The sequence below is a fragment of the Protopterus annectens genome, chromosome 6.part0 (assembly GCF_019279795.1).
Source record: "Protopterus annectens isolate FY-2018-M chromosome 6.part0, PAN1.0, whole genome shotgun sequence".
NCBI lineage: Eukaryota > Metazoa > Chordata > Ceratodontiformes > Protopteridae > Protopterus > Protopterus annectens.
In genome coordinates, this window is record NC_056737.1 from 794,465,419 (window position 1) to 794,482,182 (window position 16,764).

The window sequence follows — 16,764 nt, forward strand, 5'->3', positions numbered from 1 at the left end:
ATCTTAGAATCTGTGTTTATATTCTGATCCTGGTGAAAGTAGGAGAAGAATGCATTGATTCCTGACTCTTTCTGGTTGGAGAGTGAGTGTCTGTTCTTAACATACCTGATTGGTCTGGCTGCTATTTGAGGCATCTACCAGAAAAAGGCTACAAGCCTGCAGACCCTTGCATCATCTGGGACAAGACTGTGGATCACCAAACAGGCCGTGGCCTGCTTCTCTTCTTGGGATTGGTGCTAAAACTAGCCATTTATTTTAGTTTCAGCACTCAAAACTGTTTCCTTGTGCTCAGCACTTGCTCAGAACTCGTAAGCACTAAATAAACTACAAATTACTACAGCACTCAACTTTCTTCACTTGTCAAGAGGAAAAAGGTTCTTAGTACTTAAATTAATAAGCACCTATCCAGGCATGTCCATAGTTCAGCTCCCGGTGTTTTCTCCTGTCCACCTGATGAATCTGGGCATCTTAGGGCAATGTAGCACTTGCCTCATGTACACCGACAATCCTGTCCTCCTGCCACCCAACACTACAACCTGTGAGAGATGCACTTATATAGCCAAACTGGAAGCCAAGCTCTCTCCAGCCAAGACTAGACTAGACAGTCAAGAGGAGAAGGTTAACACCTGCACCACACCACACTCAACACATAGTCCTTCAAAACCCACACTACCAAAACCCATACATAGAAACACAAAGCACACACCCACATTCAGGGAAGCTCTCAATAAAAATCTGCCCAAGCAACAGAGACCTCCCAATCTAAAACACAGACAACCACCACCACCCCCAACACTACCCAAATGACACATAGCCCACAAAATTAGTGTTCCACTTAACCTCACCCCATAAGGCAAAACAGCATACCCAACACAGTAGTCATAGGTGACTCTATAGTCAGGCACACTGATGTCCCACTTACCAGGCTAAACAAGGAGAAAGTTACTGTCAGCTGCCTGTTGGGTGCCAGGATCTGCCACATAATGCACACACTCAGGTCACTGCACAAAAAGTACAAATATGACTCTGTCATTGTCCATGTTGGTGTGAATGACCTGAGACATACCTCCCTGAACTACATGTAAAGAGACATGGAAGAGCTCTCTGATCTTGTAGCCCAGGCAGGTATGACCCTAGCCCTGAGTAGCATCCTGCCATTGCCCAGAATGATACCACAGTACAAAGGCAAAATGATTGACTTCAACAATTGGCTAAGCTTCTGGTGTCATTCTAAGGGGATCCAGTATCTGTGTGCCTGGGACGACATGGTCGACAGGCCATGATGCCAGAGATGGCCTGCACCTGTTGCCCCTAGGATTCCGGATACTGGCTAAGGCTCTTGCCACCCCTATAGTGCCTTTTTTAGGCAAGGTTCAAATGCTAAATTCACCACTGTAACAGGTACAAGCAAGCAAACTCTGAGGGTAATGCTACTCAATGCTCGAAGTCTAAACCTGACAATGCACTCACTCAAGGCACTCCTTAAAATGGAGAACATCGACATCTGTGCAGTGACAGAGACCTGATTCAAAGCTCCAGATAGCACCCCTGCATTACCAGGCTATAATTCATACCACACCATTCGGCCACCTAACCTGGACCAAAACACTAAAGGAGGAGGCGTGTCCATATTCATTAAGGATATCCACACCTCCAGGCTAGTTGATCAATATAATGCATCCGAAATTATCCAAGTGCAACTAACACTGGGCAAGACTTCAATCCATGTTGTAACTTGTTACAGATCCTCCACCATGCCCCAGGATTCCCACTCTTGTTCAGTATATACTTTTCCAAGGTACAGGCAACGTGGAGGACTATGGCTCACCAAGTTCGCAGACGACTGCAAACTGGGTGCCATAATCAACTCTCCAGCTGACATAAACATCCTTCAAAAGGTCTTACAGAGACAGATAACTGGTGCCAGCGCCATGGTTTAAAGCTAAATGCCAAAAATGTATAGTCATACCCTTTGGCAAAAACAATGTGCCCACAAATTACCACATAGGCAAAACCCATTAAGTACAGAGAAAGTTATTAGGGACCTGGGGACCCAAGTTGATAGCAATCTCTCCTTTGAAAACCACATTGCCAAAGTGGTTAGAAAGACCTTCTACATAGCCCACCTCATCACGAAGGGTTTCACATCTAGATCAAGAGAGGTAATCGTGCCCCTTTATTCATCCCTCATCAGGCCCATCATAGAATACAATGCCCTTTGGGATGTACCTTACCCGACACCTGCAGCAATTAGAAAGACCCCAAAAGTATCTCACCAAGAGGATCAAGGGTCTCAAACAGATGCCATGTGCTGCTCGTTTAAAAAAAACCCAGCTCTACTCAGTTGCATACCGCCTACTTCGAGGCGATCTATGCCTGACATACAAAGCTATGTCAAATCCAGAATTAATGGACTTGCTCCACCTCAGTAAATCTAAATCCCTTAGAGCCACATGCTCGAGGGACTTGAACCTCAGCACAGAAATAAATAGAACTTGCTGGAGGGATAGGTTCATAACCCAGAGGCTCCCTTCGCTCTGGAATAGAATTCCAGTTCATGTGAGGCAGAGCACCTCACTGAATCTCTTCAAGAAGAATCTCGATAGGTGGATGGGGGATCGTAGGTTTGTCCCAGGGATTACTCCCATGTCACTATTAGACAGAGGTACAGTAAACTAAACCTTAAAAAGGGCACAGTATACTCAAATCGAGGGGTGGCGTAAGCCATACAGAATCGGACTAGGCTTATAATTGCCTCAGGGCAGATAGCCTAGTATGAACCTATGAACCTAAAGTATCCCCAGAGTACAACATAGGTAGTAGCCCCCAAAATGTGGAACAGGTACTAATGTATACATAGAGCCATGTGTTTAATCATCTCTCCTTTGATAATCACATTACCAAAGGGTGTTGGAAATCCCTCTGTGGAGCACATAAGCAATAAAGGCTTTGCATGCAGATCCACAAAGGTTGTTGCACACCTATAATGATTAGTCATCTTTGCCAGACTTTGCTTGCTTTGGAACAGGATTTAAATATACCTCAAGCATAAACCCTCACTCACACTCTTCAATAGAAACTGTGATGAGTGGATGTGAAACAGAAGATGTAGCCCAGGGATCACTGCAGTGGCTAAGCTTGTCACTAGCATACAGAAGTGACCTAAGGTCTGGAAAGTGCCAGCATGCTCTGGCAAAGATAACAGATGCGTTCATGGATAAAACAGAGTACCCACCTATGAAATAATTGAGGTCACATGTATGTATATGGCTTTGCCCCACAGCTACCTTACATGTGTAATGCATATCCAGTTGTCATTGTGATATATCATACACTAGAAAAATCAAAACCCACTCCACATTGACCAATGGCGTCTCACACACCTGGAACAGACACACAGTCAGCAAGTGTGAGATTCAAACTCCTTCCTAAGTACAGCAAGTGTGAGATTCAAACTCCTTCCTAAGTACATTATGATACTACAGCAGTATGCATTTACACAATGTGCTATATACATTACTGGGATTTCACCTTTCCACAGGTATATTTGTAGGATGGTGACATCATCAGACTTGACAAAGATGAGTATACCACTTTTAAGGGGTTTGAGTATTCTCCAAAAAGGTTGCTTCTCTCCAGGGAGACATACACACACACAGTCGGCAAGTGCAGGATTTAAACCCCTACCTAACTACATTATGATACTACAGCAGTACGCTTTTACACGATGCGCTATACACACTACTGGGATTTCATCTTTCCACAGGTATATTTGTAGGATGGTGACATCATCAGACTTGACAAAGATGAGTATGCCACTTTTAAGGGGTGTGAGTATTCTCCAAAAAGGTTGCTCCTCCTCAGGGAGGCACATACACACACACAGTTGGCAAGTGCAGGATTTAAACCCCTACCTAACTACATTATGATACTACAGCAGTATGCATTTACACGACGCGCTATACACATTACTGGGATTTCTCCTTTCCACAGGTATATTTGTATGATGGTGACATCATCAGACTTGACAAAGATGAGTATACCACTTTTAAGGGGTGTGAGTAGTCTCCAAAAAGGTTGCTCTCTCTCCAGGGAGAGACACACACACACACACACACAGACACACACACACACACACACACTTGGAAAGTGTGGGGTTCTTAATCCAAACTAAGTACATCTTTACACTTCAGCAAGCAATATGAAGTTACAGGGTGCAATACAGACATTACTTGCTGACAGTTTGCCCAAACGTTTTTCACATTTGCTAACTTCAGCAGGCTTATCATACTAGGTGTATTGTGAGTGTATTGTATGCATAGGCCATGACCATATCATATATGGGTTGAAGCACCACATGCTGGTACACACAGGGTCAAACCGGTGGCTAAGCTCTGTCAACCCAATACTGGACAATACAGTCAAGAGGAGTAGGGTCATACAACCACAACAGCAACAGTTTCACATAGACCTACAATGTAAGCACCAGCACAACACACACATAAATACACATTACCATACTTGGAGAATACAAATATTAATCTGAAAAAGAGAGAGTGTCCTCCTAAGCAGACAAGCAAGCAACAAGCACCTCCAAGCACACACCAGAAAACACATAATACACCAAAGCAGTGTGCCTCACAACAGGCCCTAAGGCAAAACAACATAGCCAACACACTAGTAATAGGTGACTTCATAGTCAGGCACACAGATGTTCCACTCACTCGGCTGGACAAGGGGAAGGTTACTGTTAGTTGTCTGTCAGGTGCTATGATCCGCCACATAACACAAGCACTTACATAACTCCAGAACATGTACATATATGATGTGTTCTTTGTACATGTCAGTGTGAATGATCTGAGACATACCTCCCAGGACAACATGACAAGAGATATATAGTAGCTCTATGATCATGTAGCCCAGGCTGGTATGACCCTGACCTTGAGTAGTATGTTACCTTCATCTACATGATACTGCAATATAACAGAAAGACGATAAACTTCAACAACTGGCTGAGCTTCTGGTGTCATTCAAAGGGGATCCAGTCTCTGTCTGCCTGTGATGACATGATAAACAAGCCTTGTTGCTTCGCTACAGATGGTTTACACCTGTCGCCCCTATGCTTCTGAATACGGGCCAAGGCTCTTGCTGTCCCCATATTACTTTTTTAGGCGAGGCTCAAAGGTTCATAGGTTCATAGGTAGGTACTAGGCTATCGGCCCTGGGGTCCATACAAGCCCAGCCAAAAAGGTACCCTGACTTTTACCACCCAAGAAATTTATTTTCCTGTGCCACTGTCGAGCAGAGACACAGAAGTGATCCCCGGGGTGAATTTCCTATTTCCCATCCAATCATCAAGATTTTTCTTGAAGAGTGCTAATGAAGAGCTTTGTTTGATAGAGATAAGTAGTTTATTCTGGAGTATGGGAAGTCTCTGGGACAGGAATCTATCCATCCAGCATGTTCTGTTTATTGTGGTGACAAGGTTTAGGTCCCTAGAGTGTGTAGCTCGGAGGGATTGGGATTTCTTTAAGTGGAGCATGTCCAACAGCTCTGGGTTTGACATAGCTTTGTATGTTAGGCAGAGATCACCTCTGAGTAGGCGATATGCGACAGAGTAAAGCTGGAGTTTTTTGAGACGGTCTGTGTAGAGCATGTGTTTGAGGCCGGTAATTCTCTTTGTGAGGTATTTCTGCGGCCTTTCCAGTTGTTGTAGATGTCTTGTGAGGTACATAGCAAAAAGGGCGTTGTACTCTATAATGGATCTGATGAGTGATGAGTAGAGGGGAACAATGACCTCTTTATTTCTGCATGAGAAACCTTTTGTGATGAGGTGTGTCATGTAGAAGGATTTCCTGACTACTGTGGCAATGTGATTATTAAAGGAGAGACTACTGTCCACTTGTGTCCCAAGGTCTCTTATCACACTTTCGGTGTTAAGTATACTACCGCCTATGTTGCAGTTCATGGTACAGAGTTTTTACCAAAGGGGATGACAATGCACTTTTTGGCATTGAGGTTGAGGCCATGGCTTTGACACCAGGCATCTGTCTCAGTGAGGCCCTTTTGTAGGATGTCCACATCGTTACTAGTTTAGATTATGGCTCCTAGTTTGCAGTCATCTGCGAACTTCATTAGCCAAAGACCTTCTGTGTAAGCCTGTACTTCAGGGAAGTACATACCAAACAGGACAGGACACAGGACTGAACCCTGTGGTACTCCACTTGTCACTGGTCTGAAGTCGGATATGGAGTCTGCTACTTTCACAGTGTGGGTTCAGTCAGTGAGCCAGTTGGCAACCCATCTGGTGACATAGAGATTTATACCTAGTTTAGTGAGTTTATCTAAAATTCCAGAGTGGGGGATGGTGTCGAAAGCCTTGACAAGATCTGGATAGGCTGTGTGAACCACCTTACCCTTGTCTATGGCTTTGGTGACTGCTTCAAAGAAGTCTATCAGGTTTAGGAGACATAATCTGCCTTTTACAAACCTGAACTGGTTGGGGTCCAGAGTTTGGAGATTACCAATGTCTTTGTTTATAAGTTCCATGATGATACATTCCATGGCCTTGCAGACCAGGCTCATCAGGCTAATGGGGCGGTAGTTCCCAGGGTCCGTGGTGGCTCCCTCCTTGTGTAGTGGGATATCCGTCGCTGTGCGCCATTCAGCAGGCACAAAGCCTGAGGTGAGGCTATGACTGAACATGGTACTTAGGTGTGGTGCCAGTTCATTCTGTAGTTCATGTAGAATGCAGCCTGGGATTTTGTCTGGTTCCATGGATGCTGTGTTCCTAGCTTTGGAGAGTGTGGTTTTTACCTGTGCAGCCGTGATGACAGGAATTTTGCATTCTTCCGGTATAGTGATGGGCTCTTTCATGGGTGAAAGGGGGGTAAATTAGCACTGAACCTATCTGCCAGGATGTTGGCAATATAAAGTTGGGTCTGTATATTTAGTGCCATTGTGCTGTAACTCAGAGGAGATCTGAGGGTTGCCATTGAGATTCTTGACATAGCTATAGAATGTTTTGTGGTTGTCTTTAGAATCAGTGGTGATTTTGTTTTTGTAACTAGCTTTGGAGGGTTTTATTAGGGATCACAGCTTCTTACTGAGGCTGACCAGGGAGCTCCTCCACTCATGGGATTTTACCTTCTTTTGCAACAGTTTCTTCCTTCTGTTGTACAGTTTGTTTATGGCAGGGGACCACTAAATTGGCTTCCTTTTCTTGGAGGATAGCATCTTGGTTCTGTTTGGGACAGCGTGATCCATGCACTCATGTAAGTTCTTATAAAGTGCAGTTGTGTAGGATTCAGTAGTCGTAACTGTATTGTCCATCTGCATGGCTGTCATGAAGTTCACCACTTCTGTCTTAAGAAGCATGAAGCTGGCTTTGGATACATTTTTCAACATGGTTTCCTTAATGGGGGGTGGGGGCAGAATGTGGATATGTAGGCTAATTAGCTTATGGTCGGATCAGACCAACGAGGCGTTGACTTCAGATGTGGAACACTGGTCACTCAGGACAAACCAAACCCCGTAACCAACACAAATAACCACAAAGTGAGCTAAATGCTACTCATTGCCAGAAGTCTCAGCCTCCAAATGCACACACTTGAGGCACTTCTCAGTATGGAGAATATTGATATCTGTGCAGTAACAGAAACCTAGTTCAAGGCTCCAGAGAGCACACCAGCACTACCAGGATACTACTCATTCCATACCTTCCAGCATCAGAACCTGGATCATAGCACATAGGGTGGGGATGTATCCATATTCATCAAGGATACCTACACCTCTCTCTACATCCTTTCTACAGGATATGTACCCATAGAATGTTGCACAGCAATGTTCTTCCCACTCCACAGGGGTGGGGCCACAAAAGACCCTTGGCATTCATGCTCTATGAGCCTGACAAGTCAGATCTGCAAGATAATGGAGCCAATCACAATGGAAGTCAACAATAAAGACATTGGGAACCTTCACACAGTTGAGCACACCCAGTTTGGCTTCATCAAATGCAGATCACACCTCCTCAACTGAGTAGATGTCTTTGAGACAGTTACCCAGCCTACAGATGATTGAAAGGAGCTCCACACAGCCTCCCTATACCTCGCTAAGGCCTTTGACACCATTCCCCAGTCAGGTATCATAGATGAACTCACCAACCTGGGCATGAATCCATACATCACAAGATGGATTGCAAACTGGCTCACATATAGATCCCACAAATTAAGAGTTGCTCTCTACATGTCAGACTCTACACTGGTAACAACTGGTGTCCCCCAGGGTTCAGTCCTGGGGTCCCTCCTGTTTGGTATAGACTTCTCAAAAGTACATGCCAACACAGGAGGGTTGAGGTTGACTAATTTTGCTGGGAACTGTAAAGTGTTTGCCATAACAGATTCCCTGGATGACACAAATATTATCCAGAATGGACTCTATGAGACAGATGTGTGGTGTTAGAATCATGACCTCAAGCTCAATGTGAAAGAATGCATAGTAATCCCCTTTGGGGAAAACAAAGTACCCGCAAACTACCACATAGGTGTTACCCCCTAAAAACTGACAAGGTAATAAGGGATCTGGGGACACATGTAGATAGTCATCTTTCCTTTGACAACCATGTTGCCAAAGTGTTTAGGAAATCCTATGTGGCCCACCTAATCAACAAAGGGTTTGCATTAGGATCAAAAGAGGTAGTGGTGGCCCTCTACTCTTAAGTCATCATACCCATCATTGAGTACAATGCACCATTTTGGATGTACTCAACTAAGCATATCCAGCAGCTGGAGAGACCACAGAGGTACCTCACCAAGAGGATATCTGGCCTCAAACAGTTGTGTTATGCAACACAACTGGTAAAACTAAATCTGTTCTCCATTGTGTACTGCCTACTCAGAGGCACACTCTGCCTAACATACAGAGCCATGTCCAACACATAATTGTTGAACATGCTCCATCTACGGATAACAAAATTGAGTCGCACTACACACTCCAGGGATATGAACCTCATCAGAACAATGAATACAACATGCTGGTGGGATGGAGTACCATCCCAGACACTTGCCTTACTGTGGAACAGCATCCCAATGTACATCAGACAGAGCCCCTCGCTGACACTCTTCAATAGGAACCTTGATGAGTGGATGGGAAACAGACAATTCATGCCAGGCATCACATCAGCAGCCCCACTAGAAAGGGGCTTAGGGTACTAACTATTAGAACTAGGGCTTAGGAGACTACCCAATGGGGTGGTGAAAGCTGCACAACTTGCCTAGGCTAATATATGCCTTCGTGAAGATAGTCTACTACATACCTATGAACCTATGAGACAGGTACATGTCTACAGGTGGTAGATGTGTACTTCATTGTACAGTCATGTTGTACAGCAGGCACATGCACCACATACACTGTAATGCTTACAGATACTGGTGGCTATTATGTACAGTGGGTGAGATGTGCACCTCATGTCTTTTTTGCCATTGGGATGTTTGCTGGGTGGGACAGTCCTGGATGGCTCCTTGTCATGGTCACCCTCTTACACACATCTCTTCCCATCCATCTTTAGCTTATTACACTGTGTTCCCCCTACATATATATAGGTACATAGGTAAGTAATAGGCTATCTGCCTTAAGGCATATATTAGTATGGTCAGAGTGTGCAGCTATCACCACACATGGGGTTAGTTCCATAGGCCTCTGTGTAGTAGAGCTGATGAAGTGATCTATGGTGTGACAGTTCAGTTTCACATACACTCATCAAGGCTCCTCTGGAACAGTGTCAGTGAGGGACTCAGCTTAATGTAGGTTGGGAGCCTGTTCCAAAGCAAGGGAAGTCTGTGAGTTAGTAATGTATCCCTTCAACATGTTCTATTTATTGTTGTGATGATGATATCCCTAGAGCATGTGGCACAGTGAGCTTGGGTTTACTTCAGATAGAGCATGTACATCAGTTCTGCATTGGACATGGACCAGTCTGTTGGGCAGAGACCGCCTGAGTAGACAGTATGCAACAGAGTACAGATTGAGTTAACTTCAGTCATGTTGCATGGGGCAACTGTTTGAGGCCAGTAATCCTCTTGTTGAGGTACTTCAGTGGTCTTTCCAGCTGCTGAAGGTGCATAGTCAGATTCATCGCAAGTGTGCCGTGATACTCTCTGATGGGTCTGATGACTGATGAGCAGAGGGAACCTTCTTTGACCTACATGCAAAGACCTTAGCAATTTGTGGGAACACATAGCATGATTTTCTAACCACTTTGTGAATGTGTTTCTGGAAGTAGAGATGACTATCCACATGTCTCGATAGATCCCTTATTATTACCTCCATATTTAGGGTGTTGGCACCTATGTGGTATTTGTATGACTGTAGCTCGAGGCCACAATTTTGACACCACATCTGTCTGACTGAGACCATTTTTAAGGATGTCTCTGTTGTCCCAAACATCGATTATGACAACCTTTTTGCAGTCATCCACAAACTTTGCTAACCATAGCCCTAGTGTGTTTGACTGTATTTCTCAAAAGTATAAACCGGACAAGAGGGGTCCCAGGACTGAGCCATGGGGGACAGCAGTTGTTACCAGCTTACAGTCCAACAGGGAGACCACAGTTCTTACCTTGTGGGAGCTATCTGTGCCCCAGATGGCAATCCATCAGAGGACATATGTGTTTATGCACAGGTTGTTGATTTTGTGGCTATGGCATCTGTGTGGGATGTTGGAAAAGGGCTTTTCAAGGTCTATGTAGGCCTTGTGGAGCTCATTTCATTGATGTATGTCCTGGATGACTGCCTTGAAAACTGTCTAGCAGGTTTAGGGACCATGATCTGCCCCTGACCAAACCAAAATGGGTAGGGTTGGGTGTTTGTAAGCTCCCAATAGCTCTGTTTATGAGTTCCATAATGACAGACTCCATGGTCTTGCAGATCAGGCTTATAAGAAAATAGTTCCCATGGTCTGTTGTGCACCACCACTTGTGGAGTGTGCCAAATGTTGCTGTAACCTATTCAACAGTTTCATATCCTGTACAGAGGGTGAGTCTCAACAGACTGTTCAGGTGCAGGGTCTGTTTGTTTTGGAGTTCACATATGACACAGCCAGGGACACCATGTCATCCCATAGACACCGTGTTTTTAGGTTTGGATAGAGCTGTTTAACCATTGTATATGTGATTTCTGGCTTTTCACAATTTCCAGGTATGGTAATGGGCCATTTTGTCAGTGAAAAGGTGGTAAATATGTATGAACCTGTCTGACAAGATTTTGGCAATATCAGTCATGTACATGTATTCATTTACCCTTTGCACTGACTCAGAACATATATGAGTTTACATTGATATTTATGACATAGCTAAAGAAAGCTTCATGGTTCTCTATGGATTCTTTGGCAATATTTTTGCCAGAACATGGCCTGGATAATGTTAGGAGTGATCATTGTTTCTTTATGATACTGATCAGAGATGTATTGATCTTCTTTGGATTTTCACTTTCTTTGAAGAACTTAAGCACTTGTATTACATAGTTTGATTATGATAGGGGTCCAATATGTTATATGGGTCTGTTTTCATATCACTGTGTGTGCAAGGCAGGATTGGTGAATAGTGACATGTGTCTGGAGTAAGAATTACAACTGCCAGATATGTGTGGCCCTCTGCTGTACTCAGACATGGCCTAAGTGTGTAACCATGCTCAGTATGACCTTTCAGTATGTTGTTGACTGAAATTTGCTTTGTTTGTTTAAGTGTGTGAGCATGCCCAGTATGACCTTTCAGTATGTTGTTGACTGACATTTGCTAAATATGTTTAAGTGTGTGAGCATGCCCACTATGGGCATATATATATATATATATACTATATATGTGTGTGAAAATTCAAGTTGGTTTTTACTTCAGGGCTCACCTTTGTGTTGTAAATCGACAGGAAGCACGCTGTGCCTGCAGGGCTTCCATGAGTCAATTTGCATAGACTTATCAACATTTCTACATACAGGGGGGACAGCTATTATTTGTACATTTCTACCCGGGGGGGCACACATGATTTTTACTGTGGGTGTACATAGAATGAGGGGTACACCTAACACTTATACACATTTGCTAGGCCTGCACTGCTATGTCAGGTACTCCATTTCAGTCTGTACTGTTGCCTATCATACTGGCTTGAGGCATGCCACTGTACTACAGACCTTAGCTTCCAATTACACGCATATTAGTTTGTGACTTCATAGCCTACCCAACCCACATCACACTGCCTGGTCTGCTGTTATCTGTCTGCATAGGCCTGGGGGGAGGTTACTCATATGCCTCTTCAGAGGGAGCGATACAGCATTTGTTTGTGTTTGCATTTGTCTACAATTGTCCTGCTGGCTATGACTGTTAGGTATGTGACCCCCCCCCAACTGGTATGTGTGAATGACTTAAGTTGTGTCTGTGCCAGTGAAATGCTATCATGACTTAGTGGTTCAGTACTGTGACTATAGTGCACAGTATCCTGAGTTCAAGCCCTGTCACTGCTTTTTATTTTTTCTGCTGGGCAGACCTGACTGGTTAAGGAACAATAAAGCAGGTGTGAGCGTATTTATCCGACTTTGCTCGACTTTGCTCGACTTTACCCAACATTGCTCAACATTGCCCAACATTGCCCAATGTTGCCCTAGTTAGCATGGTCCACAGGTACGCGTAATTGTATTTAAATATGCTCAGTACTGGTAAAATGTGCTTAGCAGTGCTTTATATTGCTTAAAATAAGGCACTCATGCCTCAGGTGGTGCTGCAGGGCTGCCTATGTCGGATGCACATAGTACACTCCCTATACATGTTTGAAAACAGGTAGTGTCAAGTTAGGCATCCCTTTTACTGTATGTGCGAGTCAGAGAGAGGTGTCATTTCCAGGGTTCCTACTGAGGCAGTGTATGTGCTATGTATTGCCTCTTTGCCAAGGGCAGGGCATACTGGGCACGCCTCCTTCTACCTACTGGGGCAGGCTCAGGTTATTCCTCCTCCGAGTCACTTTGTACCTGTGCAGGCCTTGGCAATGGTGGGGAGCTGTTTGGCCCTGCCCCATGCTGTTCCTGCTGCAGCTGTTTCCACAGGATCATATTGTGTAGCATGGCACATACCATAACAATTTGGGTACATGTAGTTGGTGAGTACTGCAAGGCTCCACCAGATGTGTCCAGGCACCGGAACCGTGACTTGAGCATCCCAAACACACGCTCAATTATGTTACTTGTTTGTGCGTGTGCCTCATTATGGAGTTCTTGTTCAGGTGTGTGTGCATTTCTGATGGGTGTCATCAGCCATGGCTCAAGTGCGTATCCAGCATCCCTCACTAGGTGACCATCAGGGATGTCCCCATTGGCAAATCTCTGGTACAGCCGCGTCAGATGCCAGATGTGGGAATCGTGATAGCTTCCAGGGCAGCAAGCACACACATTCATTATAATGCCCCGGGCATCACACACAACCTGACAGTTGATGGAGGGGAAGCCCTTGCAGTTGATGTAGACCCTACCCTGCTCACTGGGTGGTGCTTTGATGCATATGTGCGTGCAGTCTACTACACCCACTACCTCAGGGTATTCTGCTATTTGGTGGAAAAGATGCATATTGCTGGCCTCACGGGAACTGGGGAAATATACGTGCTCACTGGCATGTGCTGACATGGCATCCAGGAACTGGTGGAGTACCCTGGATGCTGATGCCTGTGAAGTCACCAGCATATCACCAGTTGGTCTTTGGAAGGTACCTGTAGCTAGTATTCTTATGCCAACACATACTTTGGCATCCACTGGGATGGGTTCCCATCTGTTGGTTCTGTGTGTGAGGCATGGCCGGCACAGCTCAACAATTTGCTGTAGGAGGTCTCTGGCTACCCTATAGCGCTCCACTATCTCCAGCTCATGTAGCCCTGGTAAGTTACCCTGGGTCTGTACACTCTTCTCCATCTCCTCACTGTGGGTTGCTCAGCAGCATTCACAACATCACCACCCTCAGCACCTTGCACATGTTGGTTTCTGATAGCAAGAGCAGCCCCTAACAATTTGTCTGACTTAAGCTTTTTAAGCTTTCCCTCTTTGTATACTGCAGTGTTGCAGAGTTCTTGGGAAAAAACAGGGAAGAATGCTGTTTGCAGAGTTTAAAGTGCTGGGCTGGGCAGGGCTAGTCTGCTGCCTGTGTAATTAGCTGATTCTGATATATTTCACCTGGCAGCTCTGCTAGTTCTCCTTGGTTAACTTCCTACTACTTCTTTTCCTTCCTTTTGCCTTTCTATTTCCGCCTCGGGGGGAAGCACCGCGCAAACGCATGTACACGCGCGCACAGGCAGTGTGCATGTTTGCAAGGAGTTTCCTATCTTTTAACATTGTGCACCTTTGGTTTGAGGTTTTCAAATAGGACAACTGTAAGCACGCCTCTTGCAATCCTGAGCAACTCAAAGCAAACATAAGCCACTGTGCTCCAATTAGCTTACACCCTGTCTGACGCATACCCTCATGATGTCACCTATATTCTACTCTACTACTCACCTACTCCTACTCTTACACTCTTGGGACATGTCTCACATGCTGGGGAAAATTGGGAATCACTATCCTTATCCTCATTTGCATAGGATTGCCTACTAATGCATGGTTACATCTCTGACACTGAGCTCCCCCCCCCCTTAGCAACCACTACTCCGTGGCCATGTTGTCTTCAGCCTGCCATTCACCTGCATGGCAGAATAAGCTTTTTAGTGAAAATACCTATTTATGGCTTTTTTTAAATTATTTTCTTGTTTTTATAAGCGCCGCACGTTTGTGCGGTGCTGCGCTATGCTTAAACATCGGAGATCAGGGGGAAAAAAAAGTTATATTTTTAAACATTTATAAATGCCAATGGCCTTATATTTGGCCATTGGCATGCTTCCTCAATTGTATGCATCCTTTATTTGGAGCTGTCATAGCTCCGTTTAGCTATTTGCAGAACGGTACTCCGTTACCAATGGAGTATATTTCTGCAGATAACACTAATCTTCCATGGAAAGAAATATTATGGAAAGAGCACATTACAATGAGACCAATTTATAAAAACTTGGACACAGTGGTGCATATTCTATATAAGCATACAAACAAAATATATGTTTAGAAGTTCATAGGTTCATAGGTTGGTACTAGGCTATCAGCCCTAGGGCCTATACAAGCCAAGCCATAACAATTCCCTGGCTATTTCTTCCCACATTATTTACTTTCCTGGACCCCTGTCTAGCAGGGCGACTGACGTGATCCCTGGGGTGAATTTCCTTTCTCCCATCTAATCCCATCCAGTCGTGGAGAAAAGAATAAGAAAATAAGATGAAATATAAATAAATTTTACAGAATTATGAGAAATAAAACAAGGAAGTGACAAAATAAGATAAATAGAAAAACAGATGTATGTAAAGAAGAGAGAAAAGTAAAAATGATGCTATATAGGCAACGATTGTTTTGTGAAAGGGAGGAAGAAAAGAAAAAAAGAGGTTTCCCATTATTTAGGAAAAGAAAAATGAGAGAAGGAAAGACAGATACTATCATAGATGATAAAGGAGACATAAAATGCAAACAAGAAGATATTATGAAGGCAGTAGAAAAATTTGTAGGAAAAATGTATGAAAAATAAGGGTACGAGTAAGAAGAGCAAAAAATGAAATATATATATATATATATATATATATATATATATATATATAAGTAAAGAAAGTTTTAGAAAATTATATAATAATTGAAGAAATAGAGAAGGTGATAAAAGAAGGTAACCAGCATTGGAAGGTATACGCTATGAGTACTGGAAGAAAATGAATAAAGATGAAATAGAAGTTTTTTTTCTTTTAAAATTTAAATGGATGAAGGAAGGTATAATGGAAGAAGACATGTCATGGGGTGATAAAAATCTATACGGAAAAAAGATGAAAAAATAATAAAAAAATTGGAAGCCTGTATCATTAAGGAATATTGACTATAAATATATATGAAAGGCTACAAAACCTGATGGAGAAAGTATTTGATGAGGTAGGATGATAAGGCTCTGTGATATAAAAGTAAGATAGGTGAAATAAATGTTAATTACAGTGAAGGAAGTAGTACAGATGATATCGAAAGAAAATGAAAACGTAAGACTGACAGAGTGTGATATAGTTACAGCTTTTGATAAAGTAACTCATGAAGCAATATGGCATATTTTAGAGGCATATGGTGTTAGAGAAAGAAATATTAGTGTCATAAAGGTATGTTAAGAAATATCATGGGTACATCTATGATAAATGGATAGATCAGGAAAAATAAATATTAAGAGAGGAATAAAACAGGGATGCCCAATGAGTGTGGATTTATTTGTATTAATAATGAATGCTGTAGTACTGAAATGTATGAATGAAATGAGGGATGCAAGATGGAAGATGAAAGGAAAAGTATTTCTAAAATGTATGACATATGCAAATGATTTAGTTCCAATAACAAATACCAAAGGGTGAATAAGTAAGGTTGTAATATAAGGACTGAAAAGCCTTTAGAAACTAGTTTACAATTAAATTAAATGAAGTATAAAGGATCTGGTGAGAAAGAAAGAAAGTGGAATATATTTCACAACAAAGGAAATAAAGATTTTGGGAGTTAATTTGGTGAGTTTGGAAGTGTAATAGGTCAATGGAGAGACAGAGAGATAATGAAATAAATAAAAAAGTGTTAGCTTGGTGGAAAAGTTTTTATTTACAATTTCAGAAAAAAATAAATATATATTGAATATTTATGCATTAGGAAAT